A 22,232-nucleotide genomic window follows, 5' to 3' on the forward strand; every position below is an offset into this window, starting at 1 on the left:
CACTTATGTCTCTAGCTGTGTCTTCAGTCCTTTTTATCTCCTCCCAATTTGTTTTCTTCTGTTCCTTAAGGGTATCAGTCAAGACTTTCATTGACACAGGGTTTCATGTAGGAAGGAGAAATGCTTTTCATTTATACACTAACAGCATTCCCCTGGTAGCTACTTACTACTGCTCTGAACACAACACCAGCAAGGTAAATGGACCTTCCTCACCCCTATCAGACATTCAAGTTTCCTTAAACTGTCCAAATATATTCACAGGAGAATAAACCCAAACCAGCACAGGGAGCAGCAGATGGAGTATGACCACAGAGACCAGAGGTGTGACAGGCACAATCACTCAGACATGCAAAGGGAAACCTCATGAGACAAGGGTGTAAACATTTCCCCAAAGGTCAACAAACTATCTACAACTACTTCTTTTGTTGGCAAGTGGAACAGTCCTACACTGACGTAAAGAAGACAAAGTCAAAGTTGGTCATCTGGAGAATCAGGAAGGAAAAAAAATGTTCAGCTATCCTGAAGAAAGACATAGCATATAACAATTTCTATGTTGATCCAATTTTCAGATGTGTTTGTCCATCCTGAGAAAGAACCATATTGGTGTGTACCAATATGTCTTCTCAAATGTGACTTTAAATTAATTAGCATATTGTAACCTGATGACATTTTGTGAACCTATGATAACTGGCACCAATCAAAGTCAGAGAAAAGTTTTATAATTTACTGTTCTATGTTTAGAACAGTACATTTTGGACACAAAATGGAGAGGTGCAATGAAAAAATTCTGACTTAATTACACAAATTTTGTCCATTCACTGTACATATGAATGATATAACTTCCAAGATTCCAATCAGTTTATGCAAAACCACAATCAGTTAGGGATTGGAAGCTCAAAATTGCCAACGATTTGTAGATTTTTTGATCAAAAGAAGAAAAAGAAGAAACCTTGATGATTCTTTTGCACATAATTTCATTTAGGCTTATAATTCAAATTCAGGTACTTCAGCACCTTGTATGGGAATAGGTTCTGTTATTGTAATGGTAAAAAATTTGTCCCCTCCTTTTCTCTCTTTTTTTTTTTTTTTTTAAGCTGTAATTTACTTAGTGTGTACCTACCCTCTAGAACCTGCATGTTTTTAACCATTTGAAAAATTAATTGTGTTCAAAGTACATTATTCTCACAAAACTGCAGGTTTGTTACTTTTAACCTCAGTTCAGGAAAACATACTTTCTACATAGGCAAAAAAGCCTCTCACAGAGATGAAATAGATGCTGAGATTAAATTTAAGGATGCACAGGATTTACTTAGAGTCAACAGCTCTTTCCCCCAGAGTGACAAGGATAGTACCGGTGAAATTGCACCGACAGCAGATTCCTTACTGACATAAGGAGAAAAAAAAAAAAAAACAAAAAAAAATAATCCAAACATTTTCTTCACAAGTTTGATTTCTTTCACTGAAGTGACAGATTGTTCATGAAGGTAAAAAGCTGTCATACCTAGAATAGGCTGTGGTAGCAGCATAAAGCACAGCAATGATTGCTGTGACTTCAGGTGCATGGCCCATGAGCCAGTGGTTTCTGTTACGATATATGGTGCAAAAAGTGTAACAAGTTCCTCCAAGGCTTGTGCACCCTGTGCTTGTAACACACAACATTTCACAGATGAAATACACTTCTCACCACCCATAAAATCTTGTCTGCTTTCCCTCTTTTTCTTCTTATTATAATAATAATCCACTTATTTTTTCACTGAAAGGTTTGAGCAACAAATTTTCTTTCTGAAAGTGTTTTACTGCTTTCTTGAAATGCATGAAAAGTAATATTTCCTTCTCCCTCTTCTCCTCCCATATGAAAAGAAAATAAATCCAAGATCTTTTATTCATGAATTAGAAACTGTGTCTGTTAATGCACTTTCTGATAAATGCAGCAGCATTTATAATGATTCTTACTGAACATTGATAAATCAATGAGATTTTTAAAATCCTGAATACGCAATGGGAAATATGGCAAACACAAGAGGCTTATTGGTACTTCATGTACCTAGAAATCTTTAAAGAAGAAATTTGACATATTGTACACTGATTTCAAGTAACTGTATTCAGAAAATGAGATTTATAGTAATATTAATAAAAGTGCTATTGAGATTTGCTGTATAATCTAAGGTACCATTTCATAGATGAAATTGATCAGAAAAAAAAATTGTTTGTACATGCTTCATAATAGAGATTTTCCCTTAGCATAGTTCTCCATCTCCAAAGAAGATAAGGATTTTGGATGTTTTTGGTATCTAATTCATCTTCCTTTAAAAACCAACCACCAGTGAACAGTTACTGAAAATCCTTTAATTACTCTTTTACTTAACAAAGTGAAAAAAAATATGGTACTTTGTGGATAGGGCTTAAAAATCCATAAAGTTATAAAAATATTATTTCAAACTCCTACTTAGTTTTACTGTTACTAGCACGTCAATATTACTATGCTAGCACACAGATGAGCCTGACATGGAAAGAAACTAACTGAATCAAAATAATTGAAAGAACTCATGCAGTCTGTTTACTGCCACATCATTTATAATTTATTGAATTTGTACAGAACAAAGGAAAGAATAAATCCAGGCATTGTGAGGCTCTGTGGGAGGTGTAATGACATTCAGGACAACCACTCAGCCCACACTATCTGCCTGTTTGAAGAAGGGCAGGAGAGGGAGTGCTGTGCTCATTGACTGTGTGGACTTGACACAGGAATACAGGGCAGTTTTGCAGCAATTTGTTCTCTCACCAGAGGCAAGCAGTCTCAGTGCAGTCTGCTATTATGTCAAGCCCACAACACAATTTTAGATTTCTGATCCACTCATGCATTTTGATTGACACATAAGCCAAAAGAAATAGTTGTCCAGGCAGGAAGAATTTGAAGAAAGTAGTTACACAGACACAAACTTATGTAGAGATGATTGTTTCTTACAGGATGGTCCTCCAGAATCTTTCCTAACAACAAGAATGCTTCATGTCCTGTCTACATTATTGAAGATATGCAATTACTTTTATGGTTGCAACAGCCTGTAGACATGCTCTATGAAATTTTGTTTCTCAGTATTTCTTTTTTGTTTCAGGTCTGATCTGTAGTTTATGACAAATTTACATTGCCATAGGAAAACTGATTCTGAATTAAATTTGTAATGTGACAGGTCTCCCTTATACCATACTTTTGAAACAGCATTATTTTTTAAAATATGATTGCTGTGCCTAAGAAGGTGGAATATGTGATTTCAATATTTGTCTTGTTCTGTAAAGTATTTAGCTGGAAGACATGAATGTACAAATTTTAGCATAATTTTAGTATTTCTGATATGGAAAAATATGAGTGTACTGGTCTGAGTGCATGCCCATTATTCAGAATCCTTTTTTGATCATTCATTTATAGGAAAAGCCTTCTTTGAAAAGCAACCATTACCTCCATTTACTTGTTTTCAACCCCCTTGCCTGCTCAGTCTGTGCAAGTGACTTGCTTATACATTTCATTATAACACCTTTTCTACATCTAATCAGGCTACAACTGAGTGGTTATCTCTTTCTCTCCTTGAGAAAACACTCCATGGCACACAGCTTAAAAATAACTTTTAGAATATCCATTTTAAACAGAGACAAGTTTTCCTAATTAAGGGAGTCCCATAGCTCTTTTGCTGCCTTCCATTGGATTCAGGAGTGATTAATATCTGTAAATTTTGGCTTATTGTTTTGTTTTGTTTTGTTTTTCTTTCTTGAACAGACCAATCTGCTACTGAACTCAATTTGCTTTCAGTTTAAACCTTTGTTCTATCTCCATATTTAATGTGGGCTTCTATTTTGAGCCAGGGTTAGCTCACACAATGTTGAACAACCAAAATCCAAAATAATTTATTCTTTTTTCTATACATATTTTCAGAATGAAAACCCCAAAAAAACCCAGCCAAACAAACAAACAAACAAAAAACCCGTCCAAAACCTATTAAAGTGTTGGCAAGGATATTTGAAATAAAGGTACAGGAAGATTTTGATATAGAAGGTTAGGGAGAAATTTTAGTAAAAGAAATATAGGATTTCTTGCACTGGCAATATTCATTCACACACCGCTAAATTATACATCATTCAAATGTTTCCAGTGCAGAAAAAGTACTTCAGGTAACAATAGACAACAGAGTCCACTTTTTATTGTAGTCATTAGGCTGGTGAAAAACCCCAGAAATATTTGGAAAAGCTATGAAAGACATAGCTACAGAAATTAAGTCCATTGTTAACTGGTCAGTGTGGTGATCAGATTAATAATTAATAATCTTCTATCCAAGCTAAGCAAAATACTTCATCAATTTGTGTTCAAAATGTAAGAAATAACAGAAATATTTAGACTTACATTTAAACACTATAGTGCAGCTTGGTGGAGCAGGGCATTAGAAACAACTTTGAAAATACGATATACTCTCCTACAAAATATACCATCAAGGCAAATATGGATGGATGTTTGTAAACAGATAATTGTTGCAGATATTGTAATAAAATTATGGGTTCAAAGTGCATTGTATTCTACAATGAGAAATATCTGACATGGCAAACTGTGAAACACTTTTGAGTTCATTAGAGAAAGGTTCCTCGCTCAGAGTGGGATAGAGAACAGGCTCCCCGGAGAAGCAGTCACAAGACCAAGCCTGACAGAGTTCAAGAATTGCTTGGACAATGCTCTCAGGCACACGGTATTGGGTATGACCTGTGTGGGGCCAGGAGTTGGACTCAATGATCTTTGAGGGCCCCTTCCTATTCAGAAGATTTTGTGATTCTGGGATACTCTGATTTAGTTTCCCTGGACGAAAAATATGTGAGGTAGTTTATTGCTGCTTTTCAACATGACATGGAGTCTGCATGTATCCACCCTCACTACATATTAAAGAATATTAAAGATGTTGTGCTGAGCCAAGAAGCCACCTGCCTAAACTCACATGGACTCACCATCAAGGAAGATGAATTTTTCAATGTTTTTAAACAAAACAATCAGAATTTGAGGAAACGTGCTTCTTTTCGCTGATTTCTTATTTACAGCAGAGATGATTTACCTGAGGATATATTTACCTCATAATCTGTACCACAGGATACTCAGAGAACACTTTTCAACTTTATTAAGTTTAAATTCGGAATATCCCAGGTTGCTGAAGCACAGAAAAATATTCTCATGCCCAAGCAAGGCCTTACTTACATTGAACAAGCCCACTGAAGCACAAGGACAATGTATTTAAATGCTCAGTGGTTTTAGTAACTATGCACATTTAGAGGGCAAGGTAAAAATTAAACCTACAGGGAAAATACATGAGAACACCTGCAAAATGCTGCATGTCCAGTATTTTCTATTTATGTTTGTACAACCAACACAAGCCTAAATTGTTGAACTTGGAAAAAAATATTAAAGTTCAGATAAAAACCTCTACGAATATTCAAATAAAAGAGTCCTTGGGATATGCTAGACAAGACAAAGAAAGTTGTTGAAAACAGCAACATTGTCCATTTTGTATCTGAGATTCTGTTTTGACTCTTGAAATTACACAAAAGTACTCTCACCTGTTGTGAGGCACCACTATGTAATCTTATTTAGTGTATTTGATATTCTGTTAAGAAAATCAACATAGTTTTGAGCCATAAAGAAATTTATTAATCATCCAACATTTTGAAAGATCACTTTCTGTCAGAAAAACTGGATTCCCAGTGACCTTTAATCTACCCAAATACCTAGGTACACAAATACATACATGTACTTGAAGACGTGCATAATTAAAAAAGTTATTTGAAGTTCATGAAATGCTAAAGGTACATGGCAAAAAGGCAGTTTTTCAGCAGGATACCGTGCTCACAAACCTGAAATATTTATTAAAGACCTGTCTGGAAATGAGGCAAAGCCAGGACTTGTCTTTTGTCTGCTTTGGCAGTATTTTTGATGAAATATCATTTTTATACAAAATGAAAAGAAATGTGAAGATGAGGTTATTCGTGTGCTGTCTGGCAGCACAGGAATGACTTAAAAAATTCTCTCCCACATGAGATCAAAAAGTTCTTGACAGAAAAATGGAATGGTCATTCTCAACAGAGGCATGTGAAATTTCTCAGTCTCTACTGATAGGCTAATTGAATAATGTCTCAACCTCTGTTATCAGAGCTAAAGAATGTTTGTTTACAGCTAATGACAAAGCAATATTTTCTGTTCTGATTATATATTGTAACTTTTTCTACTGTGCATACCCACTTCATTAACAGAAACAGAGCAATAACTTTTCTGAATTCAAACCTCACTTCAAATGCTGTCCTTAATATGATTTAGTTTCTTCCCTTAATGTTTTCTTTAAACAGGAAGTTACATTTGTCATATTTACAACTTTTTTTCTCTGTTTAGTCTGAGATGAAAAGAGTCAAAAGTCTTCTTGGAGGGTGGAAATTATGTATTTTGATTTGTAATCGTATTCTAAAAATTACAGATTTTTACTAATTTGAGTCACTTTTCAAGGATTATGTCTCTTTTGTGACATGCAGCTCACTCTTTTTCACAGTTTAAAATTATTTTTCCAACATTGAAATTTTATGCTCATCATAGGTTTTCATAGGAGACCCAGTACTATAGGTTTGAGAAGCAAAGGAAGGGTCTGTATACTACTATATAAAATTATTAGAAACAGGGGATCCATTTAACTTCCCACAGCCATGAACTCCTATTTAAAAGACAGTCATTATATTTGATCACAATTTTTTTTTGCCTTAAACATACTCTATCTAATCCAAGACTGGGATCATATAGGAAAAGGAAAAAAAAAAAAATAAACTATAGGCTTTTAAGTATTTAGAGACTCTAACCTTTAATAATTTTTTTATTATTTATACATTTTTATATCTCTCTAAAGGTTATAAACTTGATAGACTCACACTCATTACCATGGTACAATAGCAGTACCTTTGTCACAGGAACAAGGTTTTTTTTTCACTACAAAAAGAAGTTCAGAAGTCAATTTCTCATTTTTCATTCTCTGCTTTTTGAATTTATGACAAGGCAGAGAAACTACAGAATATGGAATGAATATGAAAGGAATCTACACCGTCCTTTTGAAACCTGGTACAATTAATTCTTTCAACATGGTTAAATATATATGTACAGTTTTTTCACATGCAGTCTTCTTGAGAGTTACACCAGGATTAAACAGCTGCTGAAGACTAGAAGACACAGCTACTGCTGCATTATTAATTACTCTACTGTGTCTTTACTTTGCAGCTTGTTTATTGTTATATAATATTTAATTATTTGATTGCTGAATAATGTAGATAGGAACAGGCACCTCAGAATACAGCAAACCTTGGAACTGCAGACTGCTTCTAAGATATGGTCAAATTTCCAGAAAGCTTTTTTCACTAGCAGGCTTTGAAGAAGTACTATGAAACTGATTTCTCCCAACTTCAGCTGCAAGATAAAGAAAAAATTCTGGGAAACAAATAGCAGCAGGAGTCATTCTTGCTATGGGAAAGTAACTTGGGTCAATAACAACAGTCAGAGACATCAGTCTGCCTGTTCTATATCCATCCATCAGAAGACTCATGTGTTGTTCAACCCAACAGATTTCCTTCATTGTATGGCTTTCTATGGGATTGTTTATTTGTTTGCTAAAAAACCTGTAACTTTCACAGCTACACTGTCCTAAAGGTCATGTAGTTGATAGGCTTCTGTGACAAAAGGACTTATTTGGATATATGTGTCACTGCAGCTGTTCATTTTCCTATTATAGTCCCCTGATAGAGTATTCAATACTCTCATAATCCCTCCAAGAGGCACTTTTAGGTCAGATACAGCAGTAGAGCTGGCCTGAGCAGTGCACTTCTCAAACTTGCTGTATATCCATGGAAAACATTTAAAGTCAGATTATTAGAAATTTCTAACAGTCATGGACTGCCATGGGGAGCCTGAGAAAAGTCACTTGAAAATTTAAATACATACTTGAAGGGCTATGCAATTAATAAAACAGGTATCATCCTTTAGAGTTTCTAAAATAGTATAGAGGCCACTGTTGGGAAGATAAGGCTGCAAACCTCTGCTATTAAGTTCAGAAGAATATTAAATTGCTTAGTACCTTATAGAAGCTGGGGAGATTAATAATATCTAGATAATTGATATAAATATAAATAAACAAAAGCTGAATATCTGCCTTTTCCGTGATGATGTGTATCAAAGACATTCCTTTGAGAATGTCCTTCACTATCCTGCTGTAAATTCATATATTTCACCACAATCAATAGAAATATTCTAAATCTGTACCATACTTTACTGTGTGTCATTATTTCCTCCAAATTCATTGTTCCATATATACTCATATCCTTTTATGCTTGTAAGGGAAGAGCCAGATATTTAAGATTTTTAATTATCTACATTGTTATGTAGTTTTTGAATGGATAACACTGTTGAACTTTGGCACAGATAAACAAAAACAATAACCATGGATTTATTCACAAGCTCCATTATTTGTCCATGAATTTTCCAGCTTTGTCCAGGTTTTCTGGATTATTAGCACTGTGGTTCAGAATGACAGCCATAGCCTTCATTGCCATATTGCTCCATTTTCTCACTAAGGCATCGTCTGGTTTCTTTCAAACCCTTGCACAAATACACATCAGATGAGCACAGCTACAAGGTTTATCAGCAGATGGTTCATTTCTTTTCTTAGTTGTTCCTGACAGAATGCCAGACTTATACAGAGCACAATGGGGAGGACTGCAACAGAAATTCTGCTCTCCTCCATCTAGTTCTCAGCTCTCATGGCCAGAAGTTAATTTGTATTCAGAGCCTAGAACTGACAAGCCATCCCTTATTTCATGAATCCTTCTTTGTTTATGGACCACTTTTACATGGTATAGATAAGACATTTTGGATTTTTGCGCACTAATCATTCTCTGCATAGAGTAACCATCACCCTCAAGCCTTGACCATTGTGTAACAGTAACAGTGATGTCACATCTAACAATTGATCATGATGTAAATCAAGTGAACTTGAAGGTTTAGGTTTTAAGAAACTTGTTACCCAAAAAATTCCAGAGAGAGCCAGTAATGCAATTAAGTTTGTGCTTGGGTCATTAATATTATTTAGCTACAGATGCCTTTCCACTTGACTGACCCTAGGAAAGTCTGCTGGTTTTCCAGATGAGAAAATTACTTGTTGACACAATTTGGGGTCTTGACAGTCTCTGCTCACAACATTGGTAGAAAATTAAGGGTTACCTAATTGCTTCACTGGATATAGTCTCTCTTATCACTCATCATATTGCTGGTCATAAATAGAACAGAGGGGATACAACTATTAGAAAGAAGAAAGTACTGTTTTGGTTCCATATCATAGTGTCAATATTTTGCTTGTTAGCAGTCCTTGCACTTTAGTTCATCTGTTTTGTTGCTCTGATCTAGAAATACTACATTTATCCCCTAAGTCAGATATGTGGAAAAATTTACTATTATTCTCAAGGCTTATTTCTGAAGGGCATGCTTCTGATCTTTCTTTTGTCCTCAAAATATTTCCCTAACCCTTCAGTCTGTCCTCATTGCAGTTATCAGATAACTTCAAATTACTTGGGATCCAATTCAGATCAAATTCAGAGGAGTTAAAAAGGAAAAGAAGGCCACCAGTTTTGTATGTTATGGGTAAAGATTCTCTTTGAAATTTTTAACTGGTGAGCACTCTTCTCAAAGAACATTGTGTCTTTTGTAAGGACAGGCACCTTCTCTTTAATGCTTGAGGGTTTTTGTGCATTTTCAGCTAGGGGATAATAGGCTTTTATTTCTGAGACAGTGACTGGAGGACCAAGCATTTTTTTAATCTTTAAAAAATGTATAAGCCAGTTTCTTCCTCATCAAATGAAGAGAAAGCAGAGATGTATCAGCATCAAAACATCCCTAAGCTGTTGAATATATGTATATTTTAGTAAGCTGAAATATATGAAAGGTTTATATGAAACAATGCAAACAATTCTTTGGTATTACAAAACATTTTTACAGAGAAAATATTTTAGAAAACAATTAGTCCCTCATGCCGAAGGGACAAATGAGGGAAAGTCTGTTTCTAAGCAAAAAGAGTTTTTAGGACAACCTTAATGCTTTTTATTGAAAATGGCTAAGTTTCAGAATCTGACTCTCTAAGTTTGACATGTCTTAATTATCAGAAAATAAGCAGTAGGTAATTCAGCCTAAATTATACAAAAGCATGCTGAATCAGTTTAAGCTATAATGATTTAGTTTAAGCTATCATGATCAAAATCACCCAAGGTAGCTGGTTTAAAATCAAGTAATTTTTAAAACTAGCAGAATTGGATGTTACCTTATTTAGACTTGACCACACTAAAATATCACTGCATTTACTTCAGATCCTTTCTTGCTCTGCTCTCTCTGCACTAACCACAGTCTTCAAACATGAACTGTACTTAATATATGCTGCCTCAAACATGTAATGCATCAGCAAGATACATTCACTCAGAGTACCACAGCAGACAATCCAGGAGACTCTTGGACTGCAGTGAGGGTAACTTCTTAAGCCAGGTAATAGACAGCCCTGTCAAAGGGGATGTTGGTTTCCAACACAGGTTACCCAGTCAGTCACATCAGGATTGCAGGCAACTCGGGATGCAGTGATTGTGTGTGTCTACCTGGAATAATGTGTCCAGTTCTGGAGCCCTCCGTACAAGGGACATGTGGACCTGTTGGTTCAGGTCCTAAGGAGGGCCACAAAATTAACTGGAAGTCTGGAGCACCTCTTCTATAATATGGGCTGAAATAATTGAGATTATTCAGTGTGGAATAGGTCAGACTCTGGGGATACCTTATGGCAGGCTTCCAGTGCTAAAAGGGGTTTAAAAGAAAGATGGGGACAGATTTTTTTAATCAGGGCCTATTGTGATAGGATAAGGATTATCCTATCCTGAATCCTAAAATTAGTTATTCAGACTAGATATAAGGTAGACTTCTCTTACAATGAAGGTCGTTGTGGTGAAACCTTGTCCAGAGATGTGGTGGATAAGAGAACATTCCAGACCAGATTGGACAGAACTTGATCTGACTGAAGTTCCTGCTCATTGTACAATTGGAACTAAATGATCCTTTGTCCTGGGGTGACTTTATGATACTGGTATCCCCAAACGTCTGGTTTATGTTATATATTAAGTTCTGCACCTTTAAGACTGGCTTTGAGAGCAAGAGAGGGGGAAGAAGAAGCCGCAGTTTGTGTTGAGGAAAAACATCACTCCCACACATCCCGCTCCTGGACTGTGGTGTCTGCAGCACGGACAGACAGTGGGACAGAGCTTCTCTCTGGCTTTTAGTTAGTTCTAGCTAGCTGAGGCAGAGGAGTTCCCTGGACCTTTGTTTGTTTTTTTCCCAATTTTCTTGGATCTGTGCAAGCCTGCTCTGGACTGAACACCCAGCTAAACCCCGGGAGCTCACGCCTGTGGCCCACCGGGGCCTGGGCCTCGGCACTTTCCAGCGACGGAGGGACTGATAAGAACCTGAGCGAGCCGAGCTACACCACATGAAAAGGACTTTTTTTCCTCCTAGATTTGCCATCCCATGGAACAGCAAGAAGTTTTATTATTTAATATTACTCAATTTCTGTTAAATAAACAGCTTTTTCCACTTCTCTCTAAAGAATTTTTTCTTTTCCCGGACCAGTTAGGAGGGAGGGGCATTTCCCTGGGGAAATCCCCATTTAGAGTTTTCCTTCCTAATTTGCCCTAAACTAAGACAAATACATCCTTAAAGATCCATTCCAACACGAAGGGTTTGATTTTTGATTCTGTGATGCAATCCTGCTCCAATACCAGACATAATAGCAAGTTTCAAACGTGGAATCAGGAAAACCAAATGGGGAAGATGTAATCTTAAAACCACCATTGCAGAAAAATAATAAGTAAAATAACCAAATTTTAATTTAGAGTGGGGTAAAGAAACAGAGATGGAATATATGACGGCAAATTGTTTTTTGCAAAAAATACTTAAACACAAGACATTTAAAACTCAGCACTATACGTCAATTATTGAACCTAATCAAAACATACAATCATGCAGGAATCTGAAAGAAAATAAAGTGGCATTATGCATTTCTATTATGCATACAATCTCCAATCAGTCATATCTTCAGTGATATTTTCTCTTAAGGAAAAAAGAGTTTCAGCAGAAAGTTACATTGGTTTTATTTTGGCGGTTTTTTATTTAAAGTTCATCAACATTTTTTATAACTGATGCAATCATTTTCCTCCAGAAACCTTGGGAAGTACCAAGGAAATTCCCCTGGGAATTCTGGAATCCACAAGAAGAAACAAGGACATAAAACTAAATTTTGAACCTTGAAAATCCAGGTTGAACTTCAGTACGGCCATGTATTTTTGGGATATTACCAGGTATAGGTATATGTTCATGTATTTGAGTAAATAATTTGAATTTCCAGTCCACAGAAAACACCAGCATGTAGGCAGGACTCACCTCGCAGCCAAGTACTGCACTGAAAGAAAACAAGATAAACATCATCAAAAATATCTCCTCTGTTCCCATGACTCTACCACTGCAGAACATGTATTCTGCCAGGGCAGACCCAGTCATAATGACAGATCCTGCTCCAGGCAGGTTACTCCAAATACAAGAACAGGAAGACTCCTGTATAATATAAATTATATTTAGATTGATTACGTTAATTCTAGTAAATATACAAATAATATTAATCATATATTATCATATTATAAATATTGCATATACAGTAATACACAAGCATACCCTGGAATCTAGAAATCCATTTAGGTGAGAAAGGACAGAGTAGGACCTGGGAGGATGTGGGCTAGCTCTCTTTATCCATTGAGAACTGCAGACTTACTATCTTCAGGGAGATAACATGGTTTATTTGATTGATTTTTGTCACTGAGAAATATAGCAGGATGGTGATAGGTTATTTTCCCCATGGAATTCTGCTTGCAATAAAACTGTCATCAGAATTTTCTAAGAAACTCAGAGTAGCAGTTTAAATTTTATTCCCAGATTTGTACCCAGATTATTTATACTACAAAGCCATGTCTGACTTAATTTAGAATGCATACAATAGCAAAAATAAATTAATAAAATATATCCTTTGCCATAATTTGATTCCATGTTTTTATAAAAGCCTTAACACAGCCTTAGATGTTTATACAGGAAACAAAAGGCAGCAAACTTACTCAATTTACATTACAAAAACAACCACAACTAAATCCTAAACGACAACATAAATCATAATTTTGAAGTAAGACCCCCTGAACTTAAGATACCCACGAAGCAATAAAATTAGTGGTTTGCACGAGGCTAAATATTTTCTAATATCTTTTAAATAAAATTTTTAAAAAGTCATGGTAATAAACCCCTGTGTTTCTCTCCCAACAGAAGACTATTTTCCTTTCCTTTGGTATGCAATGAAGCATTCTAGAATACATATAGAGACTATATAGCCTTTATGCTATGTGCTATGTTGATACTTCTACTGCTTTTCCTATTTTAATAAATTTCAAAGGAAGATTGATTCTATAGGAACAATGCACAAAGTTCCAGCCTTGAAAAATAACTCAGTATGAATTGACTGTCCTGTCAAATGTTTAGCAATTTATAATTTTATAGCACTATTTTGCAAATTAATTTCTTTAGGGAGAAAAATATATTGCTATAACCATGAGAATTTAAATGTTTTTAAACCACTGTGTGTCACACACACATGCAAATATACACATACAGTATACAGATAGTAAATAAGGAAAACCAATAGTCATATGCAGAATTTTGTACTGGTAGAGATATTCGGCTTTCAGGTATAAACTTACAAGTAAGAAAGAAGTGCTAGGTTCTGTAGTTTGTCCATGATGGAAGAAGTCACTAAGCATAAGGGACTTTTGTTTAGGAGAGAATTCATCTGCAGGTGAGATTAGAAAGCTGAGCCAAATTGAAATGCTGCTTTTGCAGTTTACCTTGCAATGGACCTGGGAAGAAATAGCACTTACAGTATCTTCCAAGGAATCTAGAAATAGGTTTATTTCATCAAAAATTATAGAAACAGAATTGCTTTATGAACTCTTGTTTTCTTAAAATAATTGTATGTGCATACATATAAATAAATATTTATGAATAATTAAATATTAATATTTTTATATATAGAAAAATAAAAGGAGTGAATTCTCGGTCTTTTTGTCAGTATGAAAGTTCTAAATTTTGCAAAGGGTGAGCCAAGTGCCTGCTGAGCAGCACTCTGACTGATTCTTTGCCCTGGCACTACCACCAAATTGCCATCTGTCTCTAGTCAAACTGCCTCACCTCAGCCTATCCAAAATCCCCATTTAGCCCTGCTGGGCACTAAGCTTTCCCAGGTGGCAATTACCCTGGGCAGATTTAGATCAAGGGTTCAGCTCCTAGGGGAAGATGTTTGCCATTCTGTAATTCAATGGTTATCATTACTGGTATTAGTGAGAACTTTCCAGCCAGCCAATTCCCTGCCAGCCAGAAAGATGCAGAAGTGTGATTCTGTGGAAAAAGAGCAGGGGGAAAGTAGAGGCATATCCACAGGCTACAAGGGCCTGTGAACACCAGCCTGTCTTGGTATTATATAAGCTCCTCTGTTACAGCTCTAGAACTTTTCTCAGTAGTTTAATGAGAAGATTTCTGCTCGTTAAATTTAGCTATCACTATTGGTGATTTTGCAATTACTCAAGCACCGTATATCTTGAAACAACAGAGGTCACTGAGTACATTATAATGGGAAATATACTTTCAGTCTATTAATTTTCATGTTACTGAAAGGATATTTCTGTGCAGTCATGTCAGACATACTGAGTCCACTACACAACCACCTGCCAGCATTACTTTAGTTATGTATAATACTTAGATTTTAATTCAAACAAGGCTCTCATTTAACTAGTCTCTATTTCTGTTCATGTCTCATAGGTGTCACATAATGCTGTGCTTCTGTACTTTTCAGTTTGATCAGCAGGGTTATTAAAAAAAAAAAAGGAGAGACAGAGAGAGAGAAAAAGGAAAAAGAGTAAACTAGATAATTTTGACTGAGTAACAATTTAATATCATGCTTGCCTGTCCTGGATTAAAATACTTTACACAAATACCACACATAATTTCCCAATAAACTCTTTTTTGGCACTTGGACTGTGTTTTCAGTTAAAGGACTTTAAAGAATGGATGTGTTCACCAGCCTATTCATTGCCTGTCATCTGCTTCTCAACCTGTTTTCTATGTTCAACATAGAAAACTTCTGTTAAGAAAAAGGGCAAAAAAACCTGCAACATTTTCATCCAGGGGAAAAACAAATAAATTCATTAATATCATACAAACTTGGCAAAAAAAAAAAAAAAAGAAAAGAAAAGAAAAGGAAAAAAGAGAATGTAAAATATTTCTTACCAATATTTAACCTCAAAACAACTCCTCTACTCTGTAGAGGTACTGTGTCAAGACTCTTCCAGAAATATTTCACAGACTTTCTTCAGAATCTGATTCTTTTCTTCTACATCAGGCTTCCCAGCAAGGTGATGTGCTGAGAAATATCACATTGTACCACCAGGGTTCCTTCTGAGTGTAAATTAACTCCCGGGCCTTACCATGTTGTTGAATTGAGCTACAATGGCAGTATTTTGGTCATGTAAGTGGGGCTGGGACAGTGAGAAGGAGTTGGGGCACTGGCTGCCATGGTGATTTCTGTTGGAAAACACCAGAAGCTGCCTCCACATGTTGGATGGAGCCAGGGAGGCTCTAAGATAGACTCATGGCTTACCAAATCCTTACCCCATCAGTGACAGTGGTAGCACCTTTGGGATAACATATTAAAGAAAGGACAAATAACCTCTGTGCAGCAGCAGATGGGGAGAGGTGGGAAAGAATGTGATAAAACCAGTGTCTGCAGACACCAAGGTCATTGAAGAAGGAAGGGGAGGAGGTATTATTTCAGGTGCCAAAGCAGAGATTCCCCCACAGCCTGTGGAGGTCCACGATGAAGCATGCATCCATCCTGGAGCCTATGGAGGACCCTGCATCAGAGAATGTTCAATGAAAGAAGCTGCAGTCCCTGGAGAGTACACACTGGAGCAGTTTTCTGATGGAAATCACAACCCTATGGAAGCAAAACTATGCAGAAGGTTTTCTCTCAGGACCTGTGGCCTGGTAGAGGACCCACAATTAAGCAATTTGTAAAGAACTACTTCCTATGGAAGTACCTGTGTAGGAGAATTTCATAAATTACTGTCTCCTGTTGGTGGAAATCCACATTAGAGCAGGGAGATAGCATGAGAAGCAAGAAAAAAACAGATCCAATATGGAATGAACTGACAGCAACTCCTGGTCCCTATCCCTCTGTAACACTGGTGGGGAGAAGGTAGAGAGATCACTAGTGAAGTTGTGCCCGGAAGGTTAGAGAAAGGGGTTTTAAGATTTGGGTTTATTTCATATTTCTTATTTCTTATATCTTATTATTTTTTCTATTCTTATTTCTTATCTCTTATTTGTCATTACCCTAATTACTAGTATTATTTGATTGACAATAAATGGATGTGTTTAAAAAAACACTGGATATGGCACTCGGTGCCATGATCTAGTTGAGGTGTTAGGGCATGGGTTCGACTCGATGATCTTGAAGGTCTCTTCCAACCTAGTCGTTCTGTGAATTCTGTGAATTCTGTGACCAAATTAAAATAATTTCCCAGGTCGAGTCTGTTTTGCCCATGATGGTAATTAGTGAAAGATCTGTCCTTATCTCAAATAATAATCCTTTTCTTTTCCACTTTCTATCTCTGATCCTGTCCTGTTGCTGAAAGAGACTGATAAAGTGGCGTTGGTGAGCAGTCTGTCAGGGTCAGCCAACAGCTGGACTGTGCAGTGTGAGGGTGAGTGCAGTCTTGTCTTAATTTCTATCGGTTGTCTGCTAGGACTTCTCCAGTGTAATGTGAAGGAACCTCAGTCTTCCTGGTCTGATTGGAAGGATTTTACCTAAACTTAACACAAGTTGACTACAAACTATAAACATTTCGGTTTGGGTTTTTTTGGCGGCTTTCTTGTGACCTAGTAGATAGCCACAGAAGTTTAAAGTATACATGAAACTCAGTGCAAAATAGTTTTATATCATGTAATTTCAGCAACATCAGTATATAGAAAAATAAATAGAAATACTGAGAGGCATCCATTAAATCTGATGGAATGTCAAAGCAAATACCCTGGGCAGTGATATTTGGATGTAGGGTTACTGGAAGTGGGAAATTACTGACAGCTATCAAATCAGCTTTATATATGTTAGGCATATCTTGGACCTCAAGCATTATGGAGTGTTTTTCTGTAGAAGACATTTATCACAGCTTCTCTTGTTTAGAAGGTTTTAATTGTTTAACTCATCTGAATAGATCCTACTCCTTGGGCACAAAGCACTTATAAATATCAGTGCTATGGACAAAATCCAACCGAACATTAATTTTTCATAAATATGTATATATATATATGTATATATATGTATATGTGTGTATATATATATATGTGTGTATATATATATATATGTATATATGTATATATATGTGTGTATGTGTATATATATATATATATATATATATATATATATATATGTATATGTGTAGGTCCTGGAAAGATATAAAAAATACATAAAAAATACATAGCAAAGTTTTCTGTTTAATTTCATTACCTGTGTGAACTAGAAACATAACAATCTATGGATTTTAATTACAAATCACTAACATGTTTTTGCTTACTGCTACCTATGTGCATACAGCTAAAAACCTTTGATTAAAATGATTTTATGGGTATTTTTTCAATTTACAATGAAAACCTTTCTCTGACAAATTCTGCTTCTGGGAAACTCAAGTACTGCCTGTTAACTTTCTGTCTCAGAGGGAGTTGTTATTCGATGTGCTGTAGAGCTTCTACATTTACTCCTGTGGTAAAATTAAAACAAACAAACAAACCAAAAACAAACAACAAAACCAAAACCCAAAACCCCAGTTCATTCAGCAACAGCAACAAAAAAGATACTAAAAAAAAAACAAAACAAAGAAAAACAGTGAAGATTAGTCATACCACCCATTACAGCAGATCAGCCCATTGTCCTTCCACACATTCGTAGATGGTTTCAGGGTTGGAAATATGCTTATATAATTTCATATCAAACAAACAGATTTGCTTCAGTTTCATCTGCGTTAAATGTGGCTGCATTTCATGCCCAGTGATTTCCATGTAAAAGGAAACCTAAGAGGCTTTACTCTAGTGTTTCCAACACTCTACTAGTAGGTCTTCTGCTTCTCTTCCTTTTAGGGGAAGTTTCATTTCACTTGGAATTGTGTGAAACAGTTGGGTTAGAGACCACTCCCAGAGGATGAACCTCACTAAACCAGGGAAATCGGAAGCTGCCTTCTTTGCAGTACAATGATAGGAGTAGGAAAAATTGCACAAAGATTCTCTAGTAAATAACAGATCAAATAAAAAGAAGGCAATTATGTTCCCAAAGAGAAAGAATGAGTTTGATTAGTACAGGTTACAAGTAACAGTTTGAAAACAGAGGATAAATAAGTTCTAAGTGGCATTTTTGTGTGGCAAGATAACTAATTTTCTTATTCTTCTGTAAAATTCAGTTTATTTTCCTTAAAAAAGGAAGGTAGATGCCACATATTTTGTAAAGATTTTATTTCCTTTAGACACACCAAATACTTTTTTTATGAGAGGAATAATGAAAATTTTGAAGATGCTTTCTTGAAAGATATACATAATTTGTTGTTTAAGTACTACTAAATTGGAAATAAAAGACCATGTGTTTTTTCTCCGTTATTGTATCAACAGATGAATGAAGTTCTGTTTTGAGACAGAGACATCAGAGCAACAGATATTACATGGTCAGGTTCACAATTAGAGAGTTGGTCTCACCAATGAAACAGTGATGTTACACTCTCTGTATCTCCAAAGGCTTGGTGGGGTTGAGTTTTGTATTTGTCCATTTTATTGTTGTTTTGACTTTTTTGGTTGGTTGGTTGGTAGTGTTATTTTGTATTTTTTTGTTTGTTTGTTTTTATTTTTGTTTTTGGTGTTTTTCATAGAAAATTACATCTTTGTCTGTTAAGATGGGATTTATTTTAAATGTTGTGCTGACTGTTGTGTTATCCTGGCTAAGGCCTTTTCTGCTCCTCACTCCATCCCACCAGTGAGCAGGCCAGGGCACAAATTGGGAAGGTCAGCTGACCCCAACAGTCTAAAGGGGTACCCCATACATTATGGCATCATACTCAGTCATAAAAACCTGGGGAAGAGAAAGTATGTCAGGACTGTTACTGCTAGGGACCAGATAGCTGGCAGTGAGAAATTAAAGGGCTTTTTTATCTCACTTTCTGCGCCCCCCCCCCCCCGCTCCTTGGTTTTGTTTTTTAATGTGGAGTTATTTTGGATTTGGGTTGGTTTTGGTTTTTTTGTTGGATATTCTGGTTTGGGGTTTTTGTTTTTGTTGTTGTGTGGTAGTGTATTTTTATTATCAGACTGTCTTTATCTAAACCTAAGGGTTTTCTTATTTTTAGTTTACAGGTTCTCTCCACCACAGTCGAACCACAACTGATTGACACAACAGGGGAATTTAGTGTCCATTCTCTACTGAGAGAGATTGAGTTGGGGTAGGATTGAGGTCCAGTGAACAAAGATCTCAGAAAAAGAGTTGGTGAAACAGTGAATAAATAGCGAAGTTTCTTTTGAATTCACTAATAATTAGGAGTTATAAGTTTTATGATTTTATGAAACAGTTCATTGCTATTATGTTGTATCTCACAAAAGACATAGTGTAGTAATCCTTTTTCTTACAAGAAAGTGGATTGCTTTCTCCTCTACTTAATTAGATTAAAGGAAAAGAACAATTTATCAATCAAAACTGCTCAGTGAAAAAGGTTATTGTCTTACCAGGGAGACTTGACCTATAGTCATATTTTTAATGGAATAAGAGCCACAGCACTTTCTAGTCAGCTCTTGATTTAAATAACATTGTTTTCTTTTGGCCTTAAATCTAAGCAAAACTTCCTTGCTTACAGGCACAACAGATCAGTTCTGAAGGTTCAGCTTCAACTATTTTGTTCCTTTGTTTAAAATTCTTTTGCCTGTAAATCTCCTTCATGAAAATCTTATAACTATGTACAAATTATCTGGAGCTCTATATTTTATGGGAAGGATTGCTGCTGTAGCTATAACACCTTTGGTTTTGAACACCCCTTCCCTTGTCAGGTGGCTGTGTGCCTGCAGTGTAGCAGATCAATTGATTGTATCATTCTTTGGGCAAAAGAATGCAAGGCTTTTAATGTTGGTCCTAACTCACCTTTCAAAATCTTCCTCCCCTGGGTTTTTGTGCTAAGTTATTAATAACCAGTATAAAAGTGTCCATTTGTCTTTTTTCTTTTAATTAAGAAATAAATGTCAGTTATTGGACATTTGAGTGCCACATATATAGAAAGCCATGGATACATTATGATCCCAAGAGGTTTGTTTCTAATAAATCCTTTTCTTCTCTTCCTCATAAATGAGATCTTTTGAGACAAGGTCTATTGATCATGCCAATAGATGGTCCTATTTCAGCAAGATTGATCAATTCGTTTTGAAGATCTGAGGTTACGAACAGTTTAAGATACTTTTCAAATGAAACGTTACAATGAACTAGCTGACAAAGGTGAGATGTGGCTAGCACATCCTAGTCAATACATCTGGACAAAAAATTCCCACATGGCAAACTGTGCGAAAGGAAACAACTGCTCAGACACTTGCAGTTCTGTAACTTTCCAAGCTGTGGAAACATCTGCCTCATGGGAGCATCCACCCTATGGATACCTGTGACTTGACCAGTATGAAGGTGGTGCTCTCAGAAGTATGACTCCTCCCAGCACTGAGATGCCCATGGTGCAGAAGGATCAATGAGAAGTCACTGGATCCACAGGTGCTGACTTAGTAGCTCTCTTTATTCCCTACCCCACCTCCTCTTTTCTACTTCCTTCTGTCTCTCTACCTCACATTTACTGGTGAATAAAATCTGTATTATTGACTTCAGCATATGGTTTCATATATATTTCTCATCTTAATTCATGCAGACACACACCTCAGTAATCAGATAACACAAGGTCCTGTCTAAAAGATGTTATTCATATCTGAGTGTTGTTAATTCAAAATAAAAGTGAAAAGTGCTGTACTTTAGGCATTTGTGAAATATGGGCTGAGAATAAATTATTTAGAGCATGGGTGTAAAGTACACTTGGGATCTCTGTAAGGCAAGGGTTAGGCAGTACAGTACCTGCATTAGACAGATCTGCATTAGACCTGGCACTTTTCAAATAAATATTATGTTCATTTAAATTTTCTGTCTCTGGTTTTATTTTAGGCTAAGGTGAAGAGGAGGGTCAATAAAGGTGGCAAAATGCTGCCAAATATAATTTAAGAGGTCAAAGAATCTAATTATTTGGATAACTACCTTATGGCCACAGACAGCAAGAGGGTAAATCCAACAATCAGCTAATTAGTTATCTCCACTTGTAGAATTAAGATAATGCCAAGTAGCATGGAAGAGGTGCCAGGTGCATGTACAAAGTGCCAGGATGGATTCTAAATGAATATGAGTGAGAGTCAGCAAACTTTATTAGCTAAGATTGTTCTATTACTCTTGTGTAATGGGTGTAACACTCACGCATTTTAACTGGATTCATGCATAAACCACGTACTTTTCTACACATAAAGAGTAACTTTCAGCTTTGATTTCATATCTGCTTAATTTGAACACTATTAAACTCATAATTTTTAAAATAACACTGTTCAAAACCCTGGTAGTTTATGTAGAACTATGATTTTTCTCCAAGAGAAAAAATTGTTGACTGCTTAAATTTTCCCTTAATATTACTCTTGAATATGCATGTGGATAAATACATCTTTGTAGTAGATGAGACATCTTTTTTTGTTACTAAAATTAAAATGAATGAACATGTTAATAAAAATAAAAATAAAAAAAAATTATCTAGGTAAAAATTTTGAAAACAGTATCCATAAAAAATTATCAAACTAGCTTTAAAAACTCTTTAGGTAATGTAAACATCACTGCACTTGATGTGTCGCTCTAAAGCATAGAATATTACATCTAAAGCAAACAAAAAAGTAAAATAGACCAGATTCCATCAAGAAAGGAACCTTG

This window comes from Pseudopodoces humilis, chromosome 4 (assembly GCF_049639895.1).
Source record: "Pseudopodoces humilis isolate 2021_Gansu_Grassland_sample_001 chromosome 4, ASM4963989v1, whole genome shotgun sequence".
In the NCBI taxonomy this organism is placed as follows: Eukaryota; Metazoa; Chordata; class Aves; order Passeriformes; family Paridae; genus Pseudopodoces; species Pseudopodoces humilis.